General features: G+C 52.7%; 1 protein-coding gene and 1 non-coding gene across 3 annotated transcripts in view; both read right to left on the bottom strand.

Moving 5' to 3' along the window:
• DPP6 (dipeptidyl peptidase like 6) overlaps positions 1-24,598 on the bottom strand; it is an 827,489-nt gene that overhangs the window by 613,046 nt on the left and 189,845 nt on the right. The window lies entirely within an intron of this gene.
• Positions 7,543-7,672, bottom strand: LOC142873208 (small Cajal body-specific RNA 24). The gene has a single exon (XR_012921249.1).

Raw genomic sequence — 24,598 nt, 5'->3', positions numbered from 1 at the left:
GGTCATGTCATAATAGGGCATCAGAATTCCCCTGTGACCGCTTCTCTGGCAATTTTGCTGTAGACTCAAGAGAACCAAATGTCTGTCGGTTCTGCCTAGCCAATAATTACAGTGCAGATCCAAACAAATCAAGAATCCTACTGGAACAATACAAATTGAGCTTGTTCCTCTCTGGGAAGCAGGTGCTGCTCTGCCTGCCTGGGAGTCCTGGCTGAGCTGTACTGGGGGAAGGGCTGACAGTCGTGCCCTGCCCCCATGTCCCACACAGCTCCACTGTACCCTACCTCCTCTTCATCCTAGACCTTCCCCTGTAACACTCAGGATGAATATCCCAGCAATTTAAAAACGTACTGTTTTCCAGTTCTCTATAAATCTGTTGTCTTCTCCATCCACCCGTTTGTTTCCTTCCAAATGCCTCAAGCATGACCAAGAATTAAATAAGCCTTTTTTTTTTTTTTTTTTTTTTTTAATAATCCCACTATGCACGGGGCCTGAGATGCTCTGGGTGGGGAGCCCTCCCAGAAGAGCAGTTTAGGACCTCCAGAGCTATTTAGGATTTGCAATCCTGTTTGTAAACAGGTTAGCCCCCTCGCCGTTACGGTTCTGAGGCGCCATCCATCACTCTGCTCACGTCCTCTTCCTGCTGGGGGGCCAGCTGCAGATGCTACGCCAGCTGGAGCTTTGGGGGACGGAGTCTCACTGCAATTCCCACCCAGCAGCCAGAAGGCAGGGCAGGGCTGGGGAGCACAGGCCCGGCACTGGGCGTCCCCAGGCCGCGTGGAGGGTGCGGGGCAGCTGCGGGGAGCTGCACGGGGCCTGCGGGTTTGCAGGTGGAGCCGGCAGCTGGAGCTCACCTCCTAGTGGTAAAGGCGCAGCTAGCCTGGGGGTTCACAGGCTGCAGGGGCGGGAGCTGAGGGGTTAAATCCATCAAGGTGCAGCCTGGGAAATGAGTGCCAGGCGGCCACTGAGAAGGTGACAAACGTGAGATAGCTACGTGAAAACACGGTCATCATTTATTCCCATACAAAATGGCAGGTTTCAGAATAAAGTGGCACCATTCTGTTAAAAAAAAACAACCAACCAGTACTTGCATGCATAAACAGATGTAGTGCAGGTAAGCGTAGACCTAAATAGAACTATAGATGCCTAGAAAGTCCCAGGAAGAACATTTTCCAACCTGTTAACAGTAATTGCCTCTGGGTGGTTAGATGATGGGTCACCTTCGAATTCCTGTGTTTGTTTGCTTTTAATTTACTTGGAAACCTGAATTCTCTATTTTTCTTCACCAAGTGCCAACCGCTTATTCAAAAATAAAACGTGAAACTGTTTTGAGGCTTATCTGAGAGTTAGGCTTACACCCCCCAGTTACCTCTGCTCAAAGGCTTTCAAGTCTACAGCGTCGTGACTGGGGTCTGTTCACGGCGATGTTCCTCCTCGGAGACCTCACGTCAAGGGGAGCTTCCGGAACAGTCCGGGCGGACCGCCCTGGCACCCCACGACGCACCTGCTCCGGCGGCCTCTGCACTTCCCTGCGCAGCGGACCCCGCTCTTCCTCCCCCCCGCGGTGGTGGCACGGGGCTCTGCACGCAGGAAGTGGCCACCGCGCTGGCCTGTCGTCCTGACACCTGCAGGGCCCACACCGGGAGGGACCTCGGGACCCCAGGCGGCTGCCCCACCCACCACTTCCCAGCACCGCTGGGTGCACCACTGCTAGTTCCCACGGGAAACTAAAAAAAGGGGTGCATTTGGTGCGTTTGTCATTTGACTTTGGGACAGTCCGCACTGCGGCTCGTGGAAGACGGTTAAGGCGAGTCGGATGCTGACCTTCATTCCCCGCCGACAGTTACGCACGCTGAGACCCTGCCACGCGGACAGCAGGTCACCCTCAGCAACATCTCTGTCTTCCCCCACACTGAACTGTTTATGTGATTTTCGTTCTCTCGTTCTGCTCATTTTTTTTTTTTGTAAAAATGAGTAGAAAAATGCAAAAGCGAAAGTAGTGATTGTAATGATGAGGGGTGTGGCAGGTGTGGTCACAGTGACTTAGTTTCACAGGTTATCGGTGTGTCACTAGGCACCGCTGGACGCAGGGCCACGGTGACAGTGCACACACAGCCCGCTGCACACTTGCTTCAGTGGAAAAAGAACAGTGCTAAATAATACGTGTGAACACCGCAAATACTCTGACGAGGGTTGCGGCTTAAAGATGAAATGCAATGGACAAATCCTTTAATACTTTGTAGCTTTCAGAACCCCCTCCCCCAAAACAAGACGCAGGAAGTTACCGTCTATCGTCTTTCCTACAGTCCACTTCTGTACATATTATTTTGGGAAGCACGCTATAAGCAGCGAACACTGGACTGTATTTAGTTATATTCGTGTTCCCAGCATATCTGCTCATTGATTTATATGTTCTGTTTGGAAACCGAAATCTCAAACCAAATAAATTATTCAGTGCCAACCAAATTTTAGTTTCCTATCCAATATTTAACACACTGTGTTAGTTTCACTTAAATTAAAATATTTTCCACTAATATACTTGTATTTAGATTATGACCCCTATCACTTATTTAAGCCACTTAACTGCTTATGAATTAAGGATGAGGTCATTATCAATTTATCTTGTGGTAATCTTTGTACCTTTCCTGGGAGTATGAGATCTCTCAATTCTAAGCCGCAAATAAAAAGAGTATTCTTCATAGGTGATGCTAAATTAATTGCACAAATGTTATTTATTTATTTTTTTAGAAGACAGGGTCTCGCTCTATCACCTGGGCTGGAGTGCAGTGGTATCATCACAGCTCACAGCAGCCTCAAACTCCTTGGCCTCAAGCAATCCTCCTGCCTCAGCCTCCCAAGTAGCTGGGACTACAGAGTTGTGCCAACACGCCTAGCCAATTTTTTCTATGTTTTCTTTTTTAGAGACAGGGTCTTTCTATGTTGCCTAGGCTGGTCTGAAAATCCTGGCTTCAAGTGATCCTCCCACCCTGGCCTCCCCTAGTGCTAGGATTACAGGCATGAGCCACCGTGCCTGGCCAATTGCATAACCTTTAGCTAAAACCCTTTAACATCTCTTTCTGGGTCATAAGGTTTAGGCCTTTGTGGTCGGTCCTGCTGCAAGGAAGCCACTGGCATTAACTACAGGGCAGTAAATGATACCCCTGCCTATCCGGAACACGAGCTGGTGGATAATTAAATCCAGACATTTACTGACTTACCTGGTTCCTTGCTGCTCTTCAGCCGCACTCCCTTTAGTCCCTGACTGCACTGACTTCAACACACCCACGAACGCAGGCCCCTTTCCTGGGGACACGGAGCAATATCCCACTGACAATTTCTTTTTATGATATAAAGTATAAGCCATTTACTTTAAACGGGCTCCGATAGAAACACGTATTAGGTACGGACGTGACATTTCTCCAGTTAGTGGCATGTTTGCGTGCGCCGTGCGGCTGTCTCCGGCCATCAAGTTTACGAAGAGCCCCTCGGACAGACGCAGAAGAAGCGGGGGTGTTTCAAAGCACCCACGGGACCCAAGGAGCTTAGAAACAGGCATCACAGGCGCTGATGGATGCATTCATTCACTCACTCATTCATTCACTCAAACAGCATCGGCTGAGCAGCTGCTGCCTGGCAAGCACAGCACTGGGAGACTGGGATACGCTGTAATCAAACAAAACTCAACCTCATGTTTTGGGGAGCTCAGAGTAAGTGAGGCACAGCCCTCCCAGTCTCTACCCGTAAAACGACGGGGCTTGAGAGAGCAGGGTCCAGGGAAAGAGGCACAGAGCACACCTGGTGCTTTTACAACAAGCGGTTCCTTCTCAGCTGAAGGTTTAACCAGGTTCTAGTTTGCCAGAAGGCAACAAGCCGACGTCTTCAATAGGCTAAGAAACTATTTGTTGTGGCTTTCTATTTTTTTTTCTTTTTTTTTGAGACAGAGTCTCGCTTTGTTGCCCAGGCTAGAGTGAGTGCCATGGCGTCAGCCTAGCTCACAGCAACCTCAAACTCCTGGGCTCTAGCTATCCTCCTGCTTCAGCCTCCCAAGTAGCTGGGACTACAGGCATGCGCCACCATGCCCGGCTAATTTTTTCTATATATATATTAGTTGGCCAATTAATTTCTTTCTATTTATAGTAGAGACGGGGTCTCGCTCTTGCTCAGGCTGGTTTCGAACTCCTGACCTCAAGCAATCCACCCACCTGGGCCTCCCAGAGTGCTAGGATTCATTGCGGCTTTCTAAAACTGAGCATCTTTGTACACAGGTGCTGAAGCCAACAGCAGCCCACACATCCACACCCCTCAAAATGGGGGGTTTGTCTGTTGACGGCCCTGGGGCTCCCCCATGCCTGAGATGACACCTTCGTCCCGGCTCGTTGAATCGGACAGGTGAGTGGACTCAGCTTCTCACAAAGATCGTCAACAAAGACTAAAGACAAAACGGCCTCCAACTTAACCGGGGCTTAGAGAAAATGTATAGGCTTTGACATGAAAGAGACTTTAGGGACTGCTTGGTAGGTCAATCCATAATTTGATGTATAGAAACCTGCAAACCAGAAGGTCACAAAGCTTCAAGTATTTTATTTATGCATTAACTGGTTTATTTGTACTCTGTCTACTTCCAAAAAGGTCTGGAGGCAATACTCCAACCATTGTGGTTAATCACTGTTTTATTTTTAGAAGTGAGGCTTTTTTTTTTTTTATTTTTAAAACAAAAGTTATGAGTATTTCTGAAACTCCATGGATTTAGATCATGCTAGGTAAATAATTCAGGCTATTCCGCGTATGCTGCTCTTTTAAAAGACACACGAATAAGCTAAATATTCCTAGCATTTCAGAGGATTCCCAAGACCTGGGTTTGTACAAGGGCAAGTGGCATGTATGAAAGGTTACCCACGTGTATATGATCATTTTTTGGAATCCTTCAGAGAAAATTCGGTGCCAATAAAATCAGTTACTTTGGGACATTTGGCGTCTGTTTATGATCTTCGGATTGGTGTTTGCAAACACCAGTTTGCGGAATCACGGTTGTTTAATCAGATATGGCCCTTTTCTCCCCATAAACAAAAAGAGGTCTCTGGCTCAGGAAATTAAGTATAACGTATGAGCTTCAAACTGTAAGCGGGCTCCTTGGGTGCACATTTAAGATCACAGAAGGGCAGGCGGGAGCCACGAGTCCCAAGATGTCCCCACCAGCCAGTGGCTGTGCCGCGGAGCCCACCCAGGTGCGGGAGGACCCGGCGGAGGTCTGCAGTGGCTCCTGCCTGGCTCTTCACGTTCTGTGGGCTCTGTGCTGCTCTCCCATCCCTCTCTGCTCTCCTACGCCCAGGCAGTGCCGCTCTTTGCCCCTCATTCGGACTGGCTGGGACAGCCGCACAAAGGGCCATGTGGTTGGAGGGGAGAAGGGACGGGGAGGAGACAGACGTCTTAGTGGCTGCTGTGGGCAGTGACAGTACAAGGGACGATGGGCGTGACGTGGGAAAACAGACGGCAGACAGCGGGTGCAACTGATGGGGGGGGGAATGGTCGAGGGATCAAGTGCATTTCTCCGGCCCCTTGCCCCAGGCCATGAGAGGCTGGTGAAGTCACTCCAGGGAGTAACGTCCCCTCCCGCCAGGAAGCAGGACACTCAGCTACCTTCTCCCCTGCCCATGGCGATGGTTCATTTTAGGTGTCAGCTTGACTGGGTTAAAGGTGCCCAGACAGCTGGCAAAGTGTCATTTCTCAGTGTGACTGTGAGGCTGTTTCCAGAACAGACGGGCATTTGCTCAGCGGACTGAGCAAGGAAGATCCACCTGCACCAAGGTGGGTGGCTTCGTCCAACCCGCTGAGAATCCGGGCAGCAAAGGTGGAGGAAAGGTGCATTTGCTCATCTCTTTTCCTTCTGGAGCTAGAACACTCCTTCTCTCTTGCTCTTGGACGTTGGAACTCCAAGTCCTCCTGCCTTAGGACTCTGACGCTTGCACCCGTGACCCCCGGGCCCCGGGCTGAGAGTCGCACCATCAGCCTCCCGGGTTCGGGGGCTTCCGGACTCGGGCCGGACGGAGCTACCGGCTTCCCTGGGTGTGCAGCCTGCAGACGGCCCACTGTGGGACTTCTCCGCCTCCGTAATCCCAGCAAACAATTCCCCTAATGATCCCGTCTCGTGTGTCTGTATCTGTTTCCAGGTCTGTGTCCACGGCCAGATGTCCTACCGGGTCTTTGCTCTGGAGAACCCTGACTCGCGCACCTGCTGCCTGAGAACACAGGTCAGGCCATGCCGCCCTCCTCCGCCCTGGCAAGGAGGAAGGAAGCTCTTTCTGTCACAACAAGCGGGGCCGCGCAAGTGGAATTCGCTGTAATGCAGGCCGCCGCCGCACGACAGGAGGTGCTCATCAGGGCCAGAGTGTTTCTCAGGTAACCGACACGTGTCCTTGTCCGGCCTGAGTTGACGAGGCGGCTGCTGGGTGGTGATGTCCATTCGGTCCCCGTTAGCAGCAGGACACCTCGCTTCGGTCATCCGGCAGGCCTGAACATTCTCTGTGCTGAACTGGGTTCGCAGGGATGGTTGCCTCGTCCAATTAATATTTAAAACATCCAATCAATTTAGAAAGATAATCGCTCATTGTTTGGTAGCAGAAGCCCTCCCCCAAAGCCCACGGGGACATGCTCCCCTTTCCAGCCTTTGGTATTTCTCTGATGAGATCACAGGTCCAGGCTGTGACAGCACGAGTTTCATGGCCGAGCCAACGTGCTCTGTAAACAGAGATTCAGAATCTAGTCTCGCAACCGAAGAGCTCTCGGTCCGCCCTCGTCAGTGTAAAGAGACTGGGTTGGCCCTTTTCCTGTGGGTCGGAGCCCCCCAGCCGAGCTGTGCCTGCACGGAACCCTCTCTGCCCAGGTCTGTCGTCACAGAGCTACCTGCCCGAGCCGGGCTCTGAGCATCTGGAGAGCCCCCAGATAATGTCTTCACCCCAGAAAGCATCTTCAACGCCACCACCAAGCATCTCCTAATTTGCTATTTCCATTCGGTTGAATTAAGTGTCTACTTTACATAAATAGGACTGGTTCCTTCTGGAGAAGTGTGTTTATTGGCACCATACGCATAAAACATCTTGGCTGTGTCTCATAAAAAAGCCTTGATTGGTGTGTACGCAAGCCTTTAATGAACTTCCGAGAGAGTGAGTGAAGCAGTCGAGGCCACGTATTTTCTGTTCATAAAAAGCACCTCGTCTGCGGAGAAGGGGTGTGGACGTGAAGGCCACAGACGGAGCAGAAGCCAGGTTGGCGAGACAGGAGTATCGCTGCTTTCCTCCCAGAGCCGCCCAGGGCTGGGACAGACTCAGCCCTGACCCCGGCGATGGCGTCGGCCGCGGGCTCGGGGCAGCACCGGAGCGTCCGTGTTTTCCTGCAAGCAGAGGCGAGGGCGGCCCGACACTTTTGGAGGGGCCACGTTGCTTTTACAGCCTTGCACACCGCTGTTGTTCTCGATTTATTTATTTACTCATTTGTTTGTTTATTTATTTTTATTTTTTACTTTTTTAATTTAATTTTATTTTTTTAAACTGTCAGTAGTGGAACGATCCACCCTTCTCACTTGCGAAGGCTGGACAGACACCTACTATGTTTCTCTAGGACATTTATAAAGAGTTTTCTTCACCTGGAGAAGAAACCGAATAGACATAAATGTCCACATGTCCATTTAAATCACCGACTGGCTGTTCCACGTGGCGCACGTGGGCTCCGCGCCGGGCGAGAGGAGAGACGGAGGCCGCGGCAGCTGGTGGCGGCCATCGTCCCCTGAGCGCCGTCTTCAGCAGGGAGGGTGCGTGCTCACCCGAGGGGCTCGGGCCCCTCCCAGTCCGGGTCATCACTTCCACCCACCGGGCTCCTCCTGCCGCTCCCCTGCTTCCACTGTTCTTCCTTGTCCGATGCACCCACCGCGGACCCTGGGCCAGGAGCCCGACGCCCGCCAGCTGGCTGTCTCCTGCTGCGAGAGACACGTGCTGCTCGCTGTCACCTCGTCCTTCACAGATTTCAGTCTCGTACAGAGACACCGTTTCCTGTCGCTGGAGTGGGGTGCGGGGAGGAGTCACTGACGGGGCTCTCGCACCACTCGGGTCCCTTCGTGTTCCGAGATTACACACATCTGAGACTCTGCTTTCGTGTGACGTGCCCCGAGCTGGGGACTTGACTGGTCTGGCCGCATTTTAGAGAGCAAGGCACGCGTGGGCAGCGGCCAGGGGGACGCGTCTGCACCGGGCCGGTTTCCAGCGGGGACTTGGCTCACGAATGAATTACGCAGGGGGCAGGGAAAGGCGGCCCCCAAACTGGACAGGGGAGGGAAAGGTGGCCCCCCAAACTGGACAGGGGAGGGAAAGGTGGCCCCCCAAACTGGACAGAGGAGGGAAAGGCGGCCCCCAAACTGGACAGGGGAGGGAAAGGCGGCCCCCAAACTGGACAGGGGAGGGAAAGGCGGCCCCCAAACTGGACAGGGGAGGGAAAGGCGGCCCCCAAACTGGACAGGGGAGGAAAAAGTAGCCCCCAAACTGGACAGGGGAGGGAAAGGTGGCCCCCAAACTGGACAGGGGAGGGAAAGGTGGCCCCCAAACTGGACAGGGGAGGGAAAGGCGGCCCCCAAACTGGACAGGGGAGGAAAAAGTAGCCCCCAAACTGGACAGGGGAGGAAAAAGTAGCCCCCAAACTGGACAGGGGAGGGAAAGGCGGCCCCCAAACTGGACAGGGGAGGGAAAGGCGGCCCCCAAACTGGACAGGGGAGGAAAAAGTAGCCCCCAAACTGGACAGGGGAGGGAAAGGTGGCCCCCAAACTGGACAGGGGAGGGAAAGGCGGCCCCCAAACTGGACAGGGGAGGGAAAGGCGGCCCCCAAACTGGACAGGGGAGGGAAAGGTGGCCCCCAAACTGGACAGGGGAGGGAAAGGTGGCCCCCAAACTGGACAGGGGAGGGAAAGGTGGCCCCCAAACTGGACAGGGGAGGGAAAGGTGGCCCCCAAACTGGACAGGGGAGGGAAAGGTGGCCCCCAAACTGGACAGGGGAGGGAAAGGTGGCCCCCAAACTGGACAGGTCAGAGGCAGGTGGAGCTGAGCTCAGAAGGCTGCAATAAAAGACGTCCTAAGAAGCCATCCTCCAGGGGGTGGAAACAAAGTGTTTTGGGTTATTACTCTACCCTAACAGAGAATTTAGAAGATTATAAGACACTACCAGGGGTAGAAAAGGACTTGGGGTTCACAAGATCGTCGCCCTAAGGCTCTCTTCTTGCGTTCCCTGTAGGGCTTGAGTGGACACACACAGGGCACTGCCATCAACTGTCTCCCCGAGAAGAGCATTTCACTGAGCATGCGGTTCTGCAGTTGGGCTATGACACAATTTTTAGGAGTGGACTTTTATCGACCACACTCACCAGCTGGAACAATGTCATATTTGGTGCCGTTTTTGCAAATCTTCCACTGTTAGGCACGTACGTTCACAGATCAATGTGCTCTAGCGCTCTCTGCCTCAGTTACCCTTCTGGCGTGGGTCTGTCCAGAGAGGCCCATGGTTCTACTCACATTCAGTGTTCTTTGCCTTCCTAAAGAAACTGTCCTTGAGGAATTAGGATGAGGATTTCCGAAAGCAGCTGTCTAGGTCTGAAGTGTCTCAGTAATAAGGCAGCAGAGATGTGCCCACACGTGGCCTTCGGGACCCCGGAGTGCAGCCTGTGACTGAATCCAGCGTTTACAGGACAAATCCTTTTAATAAAGGGATTTGTTCTGCAAAGTTTGGATTTGATCGAGAGGCCACGCTTGGGGATCCGGAGGGCCACATGTGGCCTTGCAGCCGCAGGTTCCCCAGCCCTGGAAGGGCTTGTGAGAGCGTTTTGAAAGGAGGTTAGGAGTTTCATGAATGCTGTGTGTCTGCACATGTACTTGCAACAGAATACAAACATGCATCTCACCTGTCTAAATGAAACGTACCGCCCACCTTCCCAAAGACATGGAATGAAGATTCTATGGTTCCCTTGCAAAAACTGCATACTAAAAACACCCTGAGCCCACTTTTACATTTAATTATGTCTCTTAAGGAGGGGAAGCTTGTTTGAAAAACCATCCCCTCCGTGAGAGAACATTGGTTGAGCTCCAGGAAGGCTGACCCTGGAGACACAGCAAAGGACGCAGCCTGCGTGACTCTCCCACCTTGGAACCTGCCGTGTAGGAGAGGAAGACGTCACCTGCCATTAAATGATAACCCTTCTAAGTAAGTGCAGCAGAGGGAACATGCAGGTCTCAGAGAAAGCTCATCACAGGGAGAGACCTGAACAACGGCTGGCAGTGGGGGGATAGGAGAGAGGAACGAGTCCCAGAAAGCAACAGCTTCGAAGGTTCCGAGGTTGTAAGCAATGCAGCGTGTCCCCGGAATGAGAGCAGTTGTGCGGGTGAGGATGCTCCCAGGAAGTGTGCAGCGGGGAAGCGTGCACTCCTAGGAAGCGTGAGCTCACAGGAAGTGTGCAGCGGGGAAGCGTGCACTCCTAGGAAGCGTGAGCTCACAGGAAGTGTGCAGAGGGGAAGTGTGCAGATGGGAAGTGTGCACTGTTAGGAAGTATGAGCTCACAGGAAATGTGGGCTCATAGGAAGTGCAGACAGGAAGTGTGCACTCACAGGAAGTGTGGAGATGGGAAGTGTGCAGATGGGAAGTGTGCACTGTTAGGAAGTATGAGCTCACAGGAAGTGTGGGCTCATGGAAGTGCAGACAGGAAGTGTGCAGATGGGAAGTGTGCAGATGGGAAGTGTGCAGATGGGAAGTGTGCACTCACAAACATTTAGATGTCCCTAAATGTGAAGACTGTAGGGCGTGGCAACACTGCACGCTGTGAAACTGAGTGCATTCATCTTTCCAAGGATCAGGCACGAATCTCCACAAACCGGTTTGGGACGTCCCAGCCCAGCATGGGGTGTGTCTCACACACCCTCGGGCTGCTGCAGGGAGGTGCGCATCTAATTAGCGAGGCAAGGGGAGGCCAGTGAGCCTGTGGGAGGCTCGTATGGTCCCGTGGGTACCACTGAGTCGGCCTCTCTGCCTCCCTGGGATAACACGAAGTCTACGAAGTCTACGCGGAGAGAATGAGTCACCGAGCTGATGGGAGTGAAAGATCAGATTCAAAAGCCACTGCTGGAAATAAGTGACTGCCCAGGTACAGCAGGGCGCCTGCCGCCCCGGGTTTACATCAGACCCACCCTGCCATTTTTCCCCGTCAAACGCACATTTTTCTCGTTTTACCTACTCTTTGATGGACTCTGACTTGTACAGAAACTACGAAGTCAGGCAGCGGAAGGAGAGTAACTCCCCCGTGCTCCCCCAGCAGTGCCAGGCCTCGTGCCTGGTGGGCGTGGTCCTCCGCCCACCCGCAAAGCACTTTCTCACCCGTCTCCTGGTGCTGGCCCGGGAGCCCCGAGGACCCGCATCCCACCCTCCTTGTCCTCGGAGCGCCTTTGCTTCCGACAGAGGCCCCTGCCCATGGCAGAGCGCCCTTCAGATCCACCCCACACACGTCTGGAGCCACTCTGCACGCTGTCTAGCCACTGGGGGACAGGGTGACCAGGCAGGAGGACAGTGGGGCTGTGACCTGTCGGACAGGTGCGCACAGAGCAGCCTGGGGTTAAGCCCAGCCCTGCCGACCACCAGCCGGGTGGCCTTGGCTTTGTATTCCTCCTCTCTGAGCCCGTTTCTGAGAGCATGTTATAGATGCCATGCTCAGCACTTTAGGTAACTGGTACAGTCCCGCCCTAGAGCTACCTTTGTTTCTGTGTGTTTACACCAGTGCTAGAGAGGACAGCTGTGATTTCTCTCTCTATCTCTCTATCTCGCTCCCCCCCCCCCCCCCCCGGTCTCCAGGGAGTTCGCAGACCAGGAAAAAACAGATGCATGAGTGCGACACACAGGGACATAAACAACATGACGCGGGCACAGAGGAGAGAGGGATCCCGTCACACAGAGTAGGGAAGCGCTGCAGAGACGCGAGCTCACAACGGGCTTGAGTGAGGAAGAGCGGAAGAGTGGAAGAGCTGTGCTCCTGCTAGCCGAGAGGGGTGGGAGAGGCACTCGTGGAGGGAGTGACGCTGAGCCAAGGGCAGAGACCAGTGCTGTGATGGCGGGAGCAGGAGCGGGGAGCGAGGTTCCCGTGCTGAGTGTGTTGGCGGCACAGGGAGGGGTGAGGCTGGGCGGGGAGGGCCGTGATGGAAGGTTCTTCGATGAATGAGGGGTACGGTGTCATCACTTAGGCACCGGAAGCTCACGGGAGACACGAGGAGCACGATATGCACAGGAAGGAGGAACGGAGGGAGCACGTACAAGATGACCCAAAGCAGCGAGGCAGGAGATGCTGCCATAGAAACGAGGAGGAGGAAGAGAGGGATGAAGAGGCGGCATGGGGTGCGGGATGGGACTGCAGACCAGAGGCCTGGGGGAATTGGAGCCTCCGTGGTTTGCAGTTCGGGCAGCCGGGGAAGCCGTCCCATTACCTGGCGCACTGCAAGTCTCCCATGGAGAAGCCAAGTTGAGTACTGGGTCTTAGGCAATGGCTACACTCAGCTACGCCTCTCCTTTTGGGACATCAGAAACCTCACTTGATTTATACAGAATATATTTAGCAAGCCAAGGGAAATGCTTAGTCGGATCAATACCACACCAGCAGGGAAACCAGCAGATCAATCAGCTGTCCGGCCAGCTTCTCTGATAACGCGAGCCGGTGACGGCTCAGTGCAGTGATTTCTGTTCCACACGCGGCGTGACCAGGCAGAACCTCAAGTTCGTCCCACAGAACCGGAACATGCAATAACTGAAAATATCTCTTCTACTTAGGTTAGATTTAGGAAGAAGGAAATAAGGGCCTCACTCTCCGCTGCAAAACTTGCCTAATTTGTTCTTCAAAAACATTGCTTTGTTTACTGGGAGGAAAAAAAATGTGTGTAGGTTAAAAAAAATGAAAGATCCAATTTTTTAAAAAACATTCGCAGGCTGATATTTAGCTTTCCAGAGGAGCACACAGTTTATGAATTGAACTCGTTTCTATTACAATTAGAATTTATACGAAGTTTCATGAAGCTGTTTATCCTTTCCTCCTTGAGTGATTATGAGACACGCACAAGCCACAGCCCAAAGGGCACCTTTCCAAGATATTTTTTCCCTTGAGCCATCTGCATTTGCATAAGGAACAAAGCTTCCTATTTTACCCCTACAGACAACATTAGTTCCTCCAGATGTAATTAGTAAGGGAAAAACCCCTCACTATTCCAATTATTGATTTAATCAAGCATTCCGCTAATCCAATGTTCTCCGAGCAGGAGCGTGGTAACTTTCCGGACGCACGCTGTGCTCACAGGACGGCAGCTGGGAAGCGGCTGCAGGGGCTGACCTGGGTCCGAGCGGGCCTTCCTGATCAGACCGGGCTGCACCTGACCCAGCAAGGAGCCTCTGACATGGAACCAATGTTTGGCCTCCTTCCCGCAGTCACGGCCAGAGACTATCCAAAGCGAAAATGTCTTTGGGGTCCCCCAATTCAGTTCTCCCAGCACGGCGCTGGTGTGTCTTCCATCACAACGGATACTCCCAGAAAAGAGATGCCGTGGCCAGGTAAGTTTGGACCACGCGGGTGTCCTGCCTCCTCCTGGGAGCCTGGGAGGTTTCCACATCCATTTAAAAGGGCTTCTAAGTCTTAGGAAAAGTAAGTAAATTTAATGGCATTGAATGCAGAATTCCCCAAACTTATCTGATCATCTTTTCCCCACTTAACACCTTCCTGTGGAACTAATGGAAAACAGAGATCTAATCCACCCCCACACCCCCATCTTACAGGGGAGACCCGGGAAGTTAAGGAGCTTGCCCACGTTCCCTCAGTGAGGACCCCACTCTGATTCTCCATCTGCAGCTTGCTGACTCCTCGCTGACTGTGCTGCTGCTGGCTTGAGACATGATAGACTACACCTTTGGTATGAGATCGGACATTTCATATCTAATGACCTAAGAGCTCACCATCGGCCTGCGCCGGGCAGCCGTGCCAACGGAACGAAGGATCCCTTCCCAACCCCAGAAAGAGCTGCTTCTCGTGACCCTGTCCCTGTCCCCACCCCACTCCCCAACACGACCAGGGAGGCCGGGGCAACGGCAAGCAGCGGTCCTCGAAAACAGAGCGGGACTGCAAAGGGGTCTCCCGGGTCCACGCCCCGAGCCCGGCCGGCGGCCCGGCGCCAGCCAGCGAGCGGCGTGCGTGCGGGGGGGCGTCTCCCGCGCCTGTGAAGGCCTCCCTGCGACTCCACTCCCTCGCCAAGGATTGCAATGCCAGCTTTCACCCGACGGACGTGATGCACATATGATGTGCTCCTGGCAGGGGAGAAACTGCTATATTTTGATATCCCTTTTCTCTTGGCAAGTGTTTTCTTAAAATGTCCACGGCAATCGTTGGAATTAGCTTTTTGATGCTAAGGTATTAATTTAATTGCTTTAAAATGATGTAGCTCAGTACCAAATGCCCAAACCTTATCAATCGCCGTTGACCTGGTTGCAAGATTAGCATCATGCGTAACTGTTCAGCAGGACGGACAGCATTTCAGTCGCAGACGTCATCCCGGGCCCCAAGGAGCCATCACGCCAAGTGAGCAGCAGCTCAAGAGTGACAGTGCTGGTCCACTTTCTCCACGTGTGAAATGACCAAAGCGTGAGCCCTCCCTGCGGTGGGGCAGTGGGTCAGGAACAACCATATCATAGAGGTCATGCCACGAGACTGACTGTCGCCGGCGGGCACTGACGCCTGTCCACGCAGCCGCCCTGCTCCTTGGCGGTCCTGCCAGGACCCTCACTCAGCCACGTGTCTCTTTTGCTGCATCTCATTTAGCGGAAGTAAAGCTAACGTCACTTCATGTGTATGCTCCCTTGACACTAGCGTTTCCGGAAACCTCGACGGCATGTAAAGAGCCGCCAAGTAGAACTCCGAACGGCCTTCGGAGAGCGAGGCTCCGCGTCCCCAGCTGCTGCTTCTCAGCGTCCCCCGCGTCCCCGGCTCCTCTTCCCAGCAAGTTTCTCCGAGTCGGCACGTCAGAGCGCTGCCGCTTCCTCCCCTCGCGCACGCCCTTCTGTCAACTCCAGTCTCCCTTCTACACCTGCCGCTCCTGGTGACGCCCCAGCAGGACGTCCCCAAAGAGAGAGCTTCCCGTCGCAGGACCAGTGGACGTGTGTTTGACCTCATCTTCGCTACGGTAAGGCAACGTTTCTTCTCCACGTCCCCCAGCGCACCAGACGCACCTGCTCCGTGCCCTCTGCCGCACTGCTGAGGGCCCTCTCCTCTTTTTAGCTGCCTTTTCTTCCTGGGCGTGATTATTCGTTTCTGGGCTCCAAACAGTATCTGCAAGCTGACCACGCCCGCGCTTCATTGCTAGTGCAATCTCCTTTCTGAGCGCCACCTCTGTGGAGCTGGCCTCGTCCCCGGGCATCTCCCCGCCCCCCAGATCAACAGGCACCGCACTCTCACCCCCGGAACCCGCTCTTCCCAGAGGCTTCTCAATTACAGAAAGTGGGATCGATATGATATCGAACCGGATTGCGCAAAAAGCAAAATGCACAGATGCCATCATAATTCTTTCCTCCACCCTGCCTGCAAGTCCCATCCATCAGCAAGTCCTCCGTATTGTTTCATTTCGAGTATGTTCTGAACCCATCTACTCCTTCCTATCTGCACGGCTTAGCACACTCCAGCGTGTGCCCACGCGTTCAGAATGCAGTACCAGCCCCTTATCCCTGTTCTGATCTTCTCATCCCTCCTGTGCCAGTGTGGGCTGTCCGCTGCCACGCTCCCTGCGTCACCCGCTGGCCTTCCCACGTGTCCTGGCCACGCACCCGCCTGTCCCGGGCCCTCTGGAGGCGCCTCCTCTGAAGGCTCAGTTCCCTCTCCTCCTCCTCCTCTCTCCTTCCCCTCCCCTGTTCCAGCTCCGCACAAACCGGCCCCTTCGCAGCCTCCCCGCCTTGGACCGGGCGTCGGCCCGGGAGGATCCTTCCCTAACTGCAAACTACGCCACGCGGCACCTCCCGCCAGCTGACTGTCCCACATGCAGCGTCCCTGACATTTCTTCATGACGCTATCACAGACCTGAAGTAGTGGACAGACAGACACATAAGCAGCAAGCGAGTGAGACTTCACCTCGCAGGGGAGCCCCGAGAGCAGGTGAGCGCCTATCTCCCGGGTCCCTGGCGGGGCTCAGCGACATGCCCACGCGGGCATCCTGTGGGCACCAACGGAACATGCTGGACCTGCCTCAGTTTAACCCTGGTGTGTCCGGTGCCGGCACCAGTACTGACAGCCATAAAGGAAGAACAAAATTAGCTTTGGGGGAGCAAACTGTCAGAAAGGAAATGACCATATGCCCCGGTTTATGAAACCTCACTCGCTCACTAGAAATGAGCCACATCCCTAACAACTGCAAGTGCGAATACCTTCATGTAAATGTGGATCAAATGCTTAAGAAAGAGCTTTAGGATTTGAGCTTTAGTTGAATGTAAACTAGAGGTAGAAGTTTACAAGACTGCTCCAAGGCAAGCCCCGGAATTCATTTTGAAGGAGGAAGTCGCTCAGGACGTGAGGACGGAAGTACAGACAGCAGCAGTCGTTTGCTGACGCCATTACTCGACAGGGGTCAAACGCAACAGTCCTTGGGGATCGGTGGGGCAACGCCGTCAGCTGGAGCTCATGCTCTCTGTTCTGGTCTGTCTCCCTGGAGACTCTATCCCTGTCATAAATAACCCCGTGTGTCCTGTCGGCTCGGGCTTCAGGCCCTTGGCTACGGTTCTGATGTTTGGACAGAAAAGCAGTGTTCGGGGACCTGTCCCTGAAGGCTGCTGGCTGCTCGTTTGAGACTCACTTGATGGCTGCTAGGGTGAGAAGGCAAGGCAGGTCTGATGGGCAGAGGGAGGAGGGTGATGGGAAGAGGGAGGAGCATGATGGGCAGAGGAAAGAGGGTCTAGTACTAGGAAGAAGGAGGGTGATGGCAAGAGGGAGGAGGGTCTGATGATCAAAGGGAGGGTGATGGGAAGAGGGAGGAGGGTCTAATGGTCAGAGGGAAGAGGGTCTGATGGTCAGAGAGAGGAGGGTGATGGGAAGAGGGAGGAGGGTGATGGGAAGAAGGAGGAGGGTCTAATGGTCAGAGGCTGGAGGGTCTGATGGGCAGAGGGAGGAGGGTGATGGGAAGAGGGAGGAGGGTGATGGGAAGAGGGAGGAGGGTCTAATGGTCAGAGGGAGGAGGGTCTGATGGTCAGAGGGAGGAGGGTCTAATGGTCAGAGGGAGGAGGGTCTGATGGTCAGAGGGAGGAGGGTGATGGTCAGAGGGAGGAGGGTGATGGTCAGAGGGAGGAGGGTGATGGGAAGAGGGAGGAGGGTCTAATGGTCAGAGGGAGGAGGGTCTGATGGGCAGAGGGAGGAGGGTCTAATGGTCAGAGGGAGGAGGGTCTGATGGTCAGAGGGAGGAGGGTGATGGGCAGAGGGAGGAGGAGGATGGTCAGAGGGAGGAGGGTCTGATGGTCAGAGGGAGGAGGGTGATGGGAAGAGGGAGGAGGGTCTGATGGTCAGAGGGAAGAGAGTGATGGGCAGAGGGAGGAGGGTGATGGTCAGAGGGAGGAGGGTGATGGTCAGAGGGAAGAGGGTGTAGTACTAGGAGGAAAGAGGGTGATTGACAGAGGGAGAAGGGTCCGATGGTCAAAGGGAGGAGGGTGATGGGAAGAAGAAGAAGGGTCTGATGGTCAGAGGGAGGAGGGTGATGGGCAGAGGGAGGAAGGTGATGGGCAGAGGGAGGAGGATGATGGTCAGAAGGAGGAGGGTGACGGGCAGAGGGAGGAGGATGATGGTCAGAGGGAGGAGGTGATGGGCAGAGGGAGGAGGTGATGGTCAGAGGGAGGAGGGTGATGGGCAGAGGGAGGAGGATGATGGTCAGAGGGAGGAAGTGATGGGCAGAGGGAGGAGGTGATGGTCAGAGGGAGGAGGGTGATGGTCAGAGGGAGGAGGGTGATGGTCAGAGGGAGGAGGGTGATGGGCAGAGGGAGGAGGGTGATGGGCAGAGGGAGGAGGGTCTGATGGTCAGAGGCAGGAGGGTGATGGTCAGAGGGAGGAGGTGATGGGCAGAGGGAGGAGGTGATGGGCAGAGGGAGGAGTGTCTGGTGGTCAGGGCCCAAAATTCATGAGTAAGTCTAATCACCTGATGAATAACTTTTGACAGCAGTGAAAATATGATGCTGTAGCACAGGTCTATTTTATACCAGACACTATAATATATGCTTCAAGATGCTGCTGCCAATTATTACAGCAAACTGTGGAAGTGGGCATCATTATTACTTCTGTTGCACACATGGAGAAACAAAGAATGAGGCTTTAGAAACAGAAAACAAAGAACTGAAAGTTTTTGTGTCATTGTCGACACAGCACTGGCACACTCTGGCCGGAGTGCCCGCAGAAACTGGGTGTGCCGTGCGTGAATGACTGCAGATCCCTCCAACTCCAGCGGAGCACGCATGCCCCCCCCAGGGCACACGGAACATTCTCCAGCAGAGGCCATGTGTTAGGTCATTTAAAAATCTCAATAATTTTAAAAGCATGGAAGCCAAATCATACAAAGTATGTTTTCTGATCACAATACAAATGAATCCCGGAAGACTGGAAAATTCACACAGATACGTGGAAATTAAACAACACCCTTGTAAATAACCGAAGGGATCAGAGAGGAAACCACGAGGGAAGCACAGAAACACTTGGAGCTGAATAAAAACAAAAACTCAACACACCAAAACTTACAGGATGCAACAAAAGCAGTCACTGGAGGGGAAGTTATAGCTGAAAACACTTAAGAAAGAAGAAAGATCTGAAATCAGTCACCTGCCACTCTACTTTTGCAAACTAAACCCAAAACAGGCAGAAGAGGGACACAGTAAATAACAGAGAACTACATGAAGCAGAATGGGAAAGAAACTTACCGACACCAGGAGTTGGTTCTTTCACAATCAGCAAAGTTGGCAATGCTTTAGTGAGACTGGCTTGCGTGAGCCCTCCCAGCTGCATGGGGAAGTTCAGGATGACCCTTCAGCCTCCCGTCTCACCAGTGTTCCCCCACACACCGTTTCCAGTCAACTGCTATTAGTGTTTACAAAGCTATTTTACAAGGAGCAACTGCCATTTCTTACAAACCATAAAACTTTCATAGATGACGGTTGTCTACCATCATAATCACCTCTTTAATTCTTAGTTCGGGGGCACTATGTTTCAGGATAACCCCTTGAAACATGAACGTGCATAACCGGAGAGGGATGACGAAGACAGAAGTCTTAACACAGTGGGGCGCACAGACAGAGCCATAAAAATCAGAAGTTTGTGTGGCCCACACTGTGTGTGGCCCTGCCATCTGTCAGCTCACCTGCACGTCTTACACACCATCCGCCCCAGTGGCCAGATCAGACTTAGCAAACGATAATGTAAGCTCATTAGGCAGCGGTCCCTAACGTGAATCTCTCCCGAGCTCAAGGCATCTTGCAAAAATCATTACGTTTCATTGTAGCGAGAGGCAGGTTCCAAGTCATGTTGAACAATGAAAAAAAAATAAAGGTTTGCACTATATTCCTATAGACTTTGAAGGTAAAGGCAGAGTGTTTATATTACACATTGATCCCTCCGATAAATTATTCTGAGGTTACTAATTCATAACCATCACGTAAAATCTGTAAAAATCACAGATTTGTTATCTTTTATGCACTAATAGGATAGAGTAAATACAATGTTTGGGAAATGAGTGGGCCAGATCGAGTTTCTGATACTCTAAGGAACAAATCCTTTGAGTTTTTGGTTGAGGACGTGTTCATCCCATGGGTTCCTCGTGCTGCCATGGAAAGTGAGGACCAGCGTGGGGGGTCTTGTGGGTGCTGGACCATCCTGGGGAATCTTGGGGGGTCTTGGGGGCAGCGTGGTGAAGCTGCCCCCCACCAACCAGGATTAGGAGAGCAGAAAAGGACTAAGAATGAGGAGTGAGTTTGCCCTGGAACCAGTCAGAAGTTGGAATCTGGTAATTTTTCTTTTTTCAATTGTATTACTTTATTTTGTTAGACTTGTTCTCTAAGTTCACCTTCTGGAAAAAGAGACAGGTCTTGAATAATTGAGGTGTCTGATTAAACAAAGGTTTTGGCTGGATTAAAAGCTAAGCAAAGAAAAACTCAAGGGAGATAGGTCAGGAACGACACAAGGAGAAACCACGACTCTATAATCAGGATCCTGCAGAAATACCTGCACTCCGGTGTTCATTGCAGCACTATTCGCAATAGCCAAAAATGTGAAAACAACCTACCCTTCAATAAATGAATGGAAAAGGAAACACATACACACCACAGAATATTACCCAGCCTTAAAGAATCAGGAAATCCTGCCATATGTAACAACATGAATGAACCAGAGGACATGCTCAGTGAAATAAGCCAGTCACAGAAGCACAAATACCGCACGATTGCATTTGTATGAGGGACCCAAAACAGTCAAACTCGCACACGCAGAGGAAATGGTGATTGCTTAGGAGAAGAGGAAACTGGGAGTTACTGCCCAGTGGGCATAGAGTTTCAGTTATGCAAATGGATCAGCTCTAGAGATCTGCACAACTCCGGGCTCGTGTTTGAGACTTCACGTGCACTTAAAAGTTTGTTAAGAGGGTAGATCTCATATTAAGTGTTCTTACCACAAAAAAAAAAAGGAAGAAAAGAACATAAATTTACGGCCACATTTTCCCGTCTTGTTCAATGCTTACTGAAGAATTCCTTTTATCTGTTGTCCAGGCTTTCCTTGCTATTATAAAAACCATCGCCGAGCGCGGTGGCTCACGCCTGTAATCTTGGCACTCTGGGAGGCCGAGGCGGGCGGATTGCTCGAGGTCAGGAGTTCGAAACCAGCCTGAGCAAGAGCCAGACCCCGTCTCTACTATAATTAGAAAGAAATTAATTGGCCAACTAACATATATATAGAAAAAATTAGCCGGGCATGGTGGCGCATGCCTGTAGTCCCAGCTACTCGGGAGGCTGAGGCAGGAGGATCTCTTGAGCCCAGGAGTTTGAGGTTGCTGTGAGCTAGGCTGACGCCACGGCACTCACTCTAGCCTGGGCAACAAAGCAAGACTCTGTCTCAAAAAAAGTAAATAAAAAAATAAATAAAAAATAAAAACCATCATAGATTTCTTCATTCTTCTGGTGCTGACAAGTGTGATACTTGATCCAAACCCGCCAGGTGTTTGAGCTATCTGTGATGGAAGGTCGCCGGGGTGTTTGACGGGAATTGGGAGGGGTGTGTCTGTGACGGTCTCACCAGGACACTTGATAGAACATCCACTGACCATGCCATGTGGAGCCGGAGTTCACCGGACTGCAAAGTTGCTGGACATTACAACCATCCCGCCTGTGTCAGCTTCCTGGTCTCTGTGACCCACCACAGCAGATACGCAGGACGCTGTTTTGGAGTAAACTGGAAAATGTGGGGTGTGTTACCCGTTACCTGCCCACTTTGGCCTTAATTCCATTCAACATTTTAAAAATCAGAAATATGTATTCTAATGGTATGTGTGTTCTAATATGTGTTCTAATAGAAATATGTGTTCTGATGGTGTTTTCACCATTTTTGTATCAAAAAAAGGATCCTGACTTATGCCTAAAAATATTGTAATGATGTGGGAAAAATTTCCCTTAATTATAGAAGCTGCCTACACCCCAAGTCAGCACCAGTCTGGGGTTGGCCATGCGCTCCCGCCAAGACGCCACACGAAGCCTTTCGTCGGTGGTGTTTAGACGGGATTTTATGCTCTAGTCTGAAGGCAAAGAGAACACAGATCAGAAGAGACATCTAATTTCATCAACTAAATCATGTTTTGCAAACAAAGGGAGAAAAAATACCTGCCTGCTTTTATTTTTATTATCCCCTCTGGCACGACCCAGACAAGACAATAACTGAAATAGGTATTTTCCATTAGCCACTGGCACAAATCACGATCGGCTCTGACAGGTGCCCCGACGGCACACACACCTGTGACAACAGAGGTGGGGGTGTCTACTGAGCGCTTCTTGTATGCCGGGCCCCCTACTGAGAAGCGTTCGACATGGGTTTTCTCATTTGATCGTCACGACAGACAGTCCTATGCGGCAGCCACGGTTGTTATTCTGTGCTACAGGTGAGGACGGCAAGGCCCCAGGGAGGTAGCGGCCCAGCCAGTGGGTCGGTCTGTCCGTCTGTCCCACGCTGCCTGTGCTATGCGGGCTACTCTCCTCGCTGGCCCCGGCCAACAGGCTGTAGAGCCCGCTGCAGAGCACAAGCTCTGCACCTCCGTGATGGGGCAGACACCAACACAAACAGCAGCACCTGGACGCGGCTGACCCAGCAGCCAAGCTCAGCATGCAGTCCTCGTCCAAACTCTTCTTGCACACCCATGCAAAGGCACCTGAACTCAAGCCCCCGATTCTGAGCAGGCTGGAGCTCCCTCTGTGCGTCCCACGAACACAGCCGCTTCACGCAGGTCTCTCTCTGTAGCTTTTCCTGCCCCAAATGCACCCTCCTCTCTGCCCCTCCCGTCCTTCCCCAGCCATCCTGGATCCGCAAGCTGCTCCCCTGGAGCCCCTCGGCCCACACCCAGCTCCCGCTTTCTCTGTGGCTCCTCTACCCAGACAATCTGATGTCTCAGGCCCTGCGAGGTTTCTAACTTTAAATAAAACAGCAGCTTCTAGGCCGGGCATGGTGGCTCACGCCTGTAATCCTAGCATTCTGGGAGGCCGAGGCTGGTGGATTGCTGGAGGTCAGGAGTTCGAAACCAGCCTGAGCAAGAGCGAGACCCCGTCTCTACTATAAATAGAAAGAAATTAATTGGCCAACTAAAAATATATAGAAAAAATTAGCCAGGCATGGTGGTGCATGCCTGTAGTCCCAGCTACTCGGGAGGCTGAGGCAGGAGGATCGCTTGAGCCCAGGAGTTTGAGGTTGCTGTGAGCGAGGCTGACGCCACGGCACTCTAGCCTGAGCAACAAACAGAGTGAGACTCTGTCTCAAAAACAAACAAACAAACAACCAAAAACCAGCAGCTTCTAACCCCCGTCCTGGGTGCATAGTCTTCTTCTCTGTGGCCCCCAGACTACAGAGCACTCCCCACCCTCTTCCCATTGGTGGGATGAGATTTAAAACTCCCCTGGGAGATCCCTACACGCCACGGCTGCTGTTCCTGCAGAACCCACCCCGCACTGCCACAGCCTCGCCTGCTTCCTGGCTCGTCCGGGTGTCACGGGCGCTCGCGGTCTCTACTGTGACACCGTGTGTGCCTCTGTGACGGGCCTGCTGCCTGGTGCGCCCTGTGGCTCTGTCTCCGCTCCGCCCTGCCTGGCTGTTCGCCAAACTCCGGCCTCACTGCGCAGCCCCTCGAGGTCAGTCCCGGATTCCAGGGGGGCTGGGGCTCTCCCCTGACTACCAGGTGCAGCAGGGGGGCGAGCTTCTTTGTCATGCAACTGCTGCATGGAACCCCACCTGTGGGGAAACGAGGGGTGGGCGCTGCCAGGGTGTCCCTGTCTCCTGCCCGCCAAGGCCGGGCACCGAGCTGGCACCGGCAGCACAAGCACAACTGAGCCGGAGGGAACGGAATAAACTCACTGAATTGAATGTTTCTGCATCCGGAGAGCAACAGGATGCAGTTCTGGTCCCTCTTCCCACCCACGCAGAGCTCCCCACCCCCCACAGCCTGAAACCCACAATCGGTACATGCCATATATTAGCAAGCTCCAGAAAAAATAAATGGCTTCCACGCCCCCCACCCTGTCTTGTGTGATTGTGCACACATCTAGCTAGAGCCACACAACCCTCTAGCTGATTAAAACAAAGTGATGACCAATATGAGGCAAGGCATTAAGCACCGTGCTTCGCATTTGGTCCCCCCCTGCCCGCTCTGCAGTCGAGGCTCCCCTGAGTCTCCCTCACCTGCCTTGGTGAGCACCCGCCAGGTGTCTGGGCTGCCGTCCCTGCGGGCCTCCCACCCAAACACACTGGGCTCCCGGGGCCCCTCCTTGCCCTGCCGTCAAACCACGCCCTCCCAGGGTCTCACCCCTGCAGGGGCTCAGTGCCCTCTGATGGATCCAGGGGTGATCCATAGACGATTAACAGATCAGGAAATTCTCACTGTCTTCCCTCCGCTCGGGGGCGGGGGGGGGGGAGATTGTTTATATCTCCAACACAATCTTTGTGGGCAACTTATTAAAAAAATTATGTTATTTTCAAACACTTAGAGAAAAATTAATTTTCATATACCCCATCATTCAAATTTTGATAATTGTTACCGATTTTCTGAATTTACCCTGTATCTATTTTTTTTCAAGCAGGTATGCCTTTATTTTATTTATTTATTTTTTTCAGCATATTATGGGGGTACAAATGTTAAGGCTACATGCATTGCCCATGCCCCCCTCCCGCTTCGAGTCAGAGCTTCAAGCGTGACCGTCCCCCAGGCGGTGCACATGGCACTCGGCACACACGCATGCTAAGACCTTCTGCCTTTAAATAACTCAGTGCGCATCTTCGAAAAAAATCCGGGTAGTGAGAAAC

Source organism: Microcebus murinus, chromosome 9, assembly GCF_040939455.1.
Source record: "Microcebus murinus isolate Inina chromosome 9, M.murinus_Inina_mat1.0, whole genome shotgun sequence".
NCBI classification, from domain to species: domain Eukaryota; kingdom Metazoa; phylum Chordata; class Mammalia; order Primates; family Cheirogaleidae; genus Microcebus; species Microcebus murinus.
Note: the sequence above shows the minus strand (reverse complement) of the source record. Positions and strands in the feature narration are given on the sequence as shown.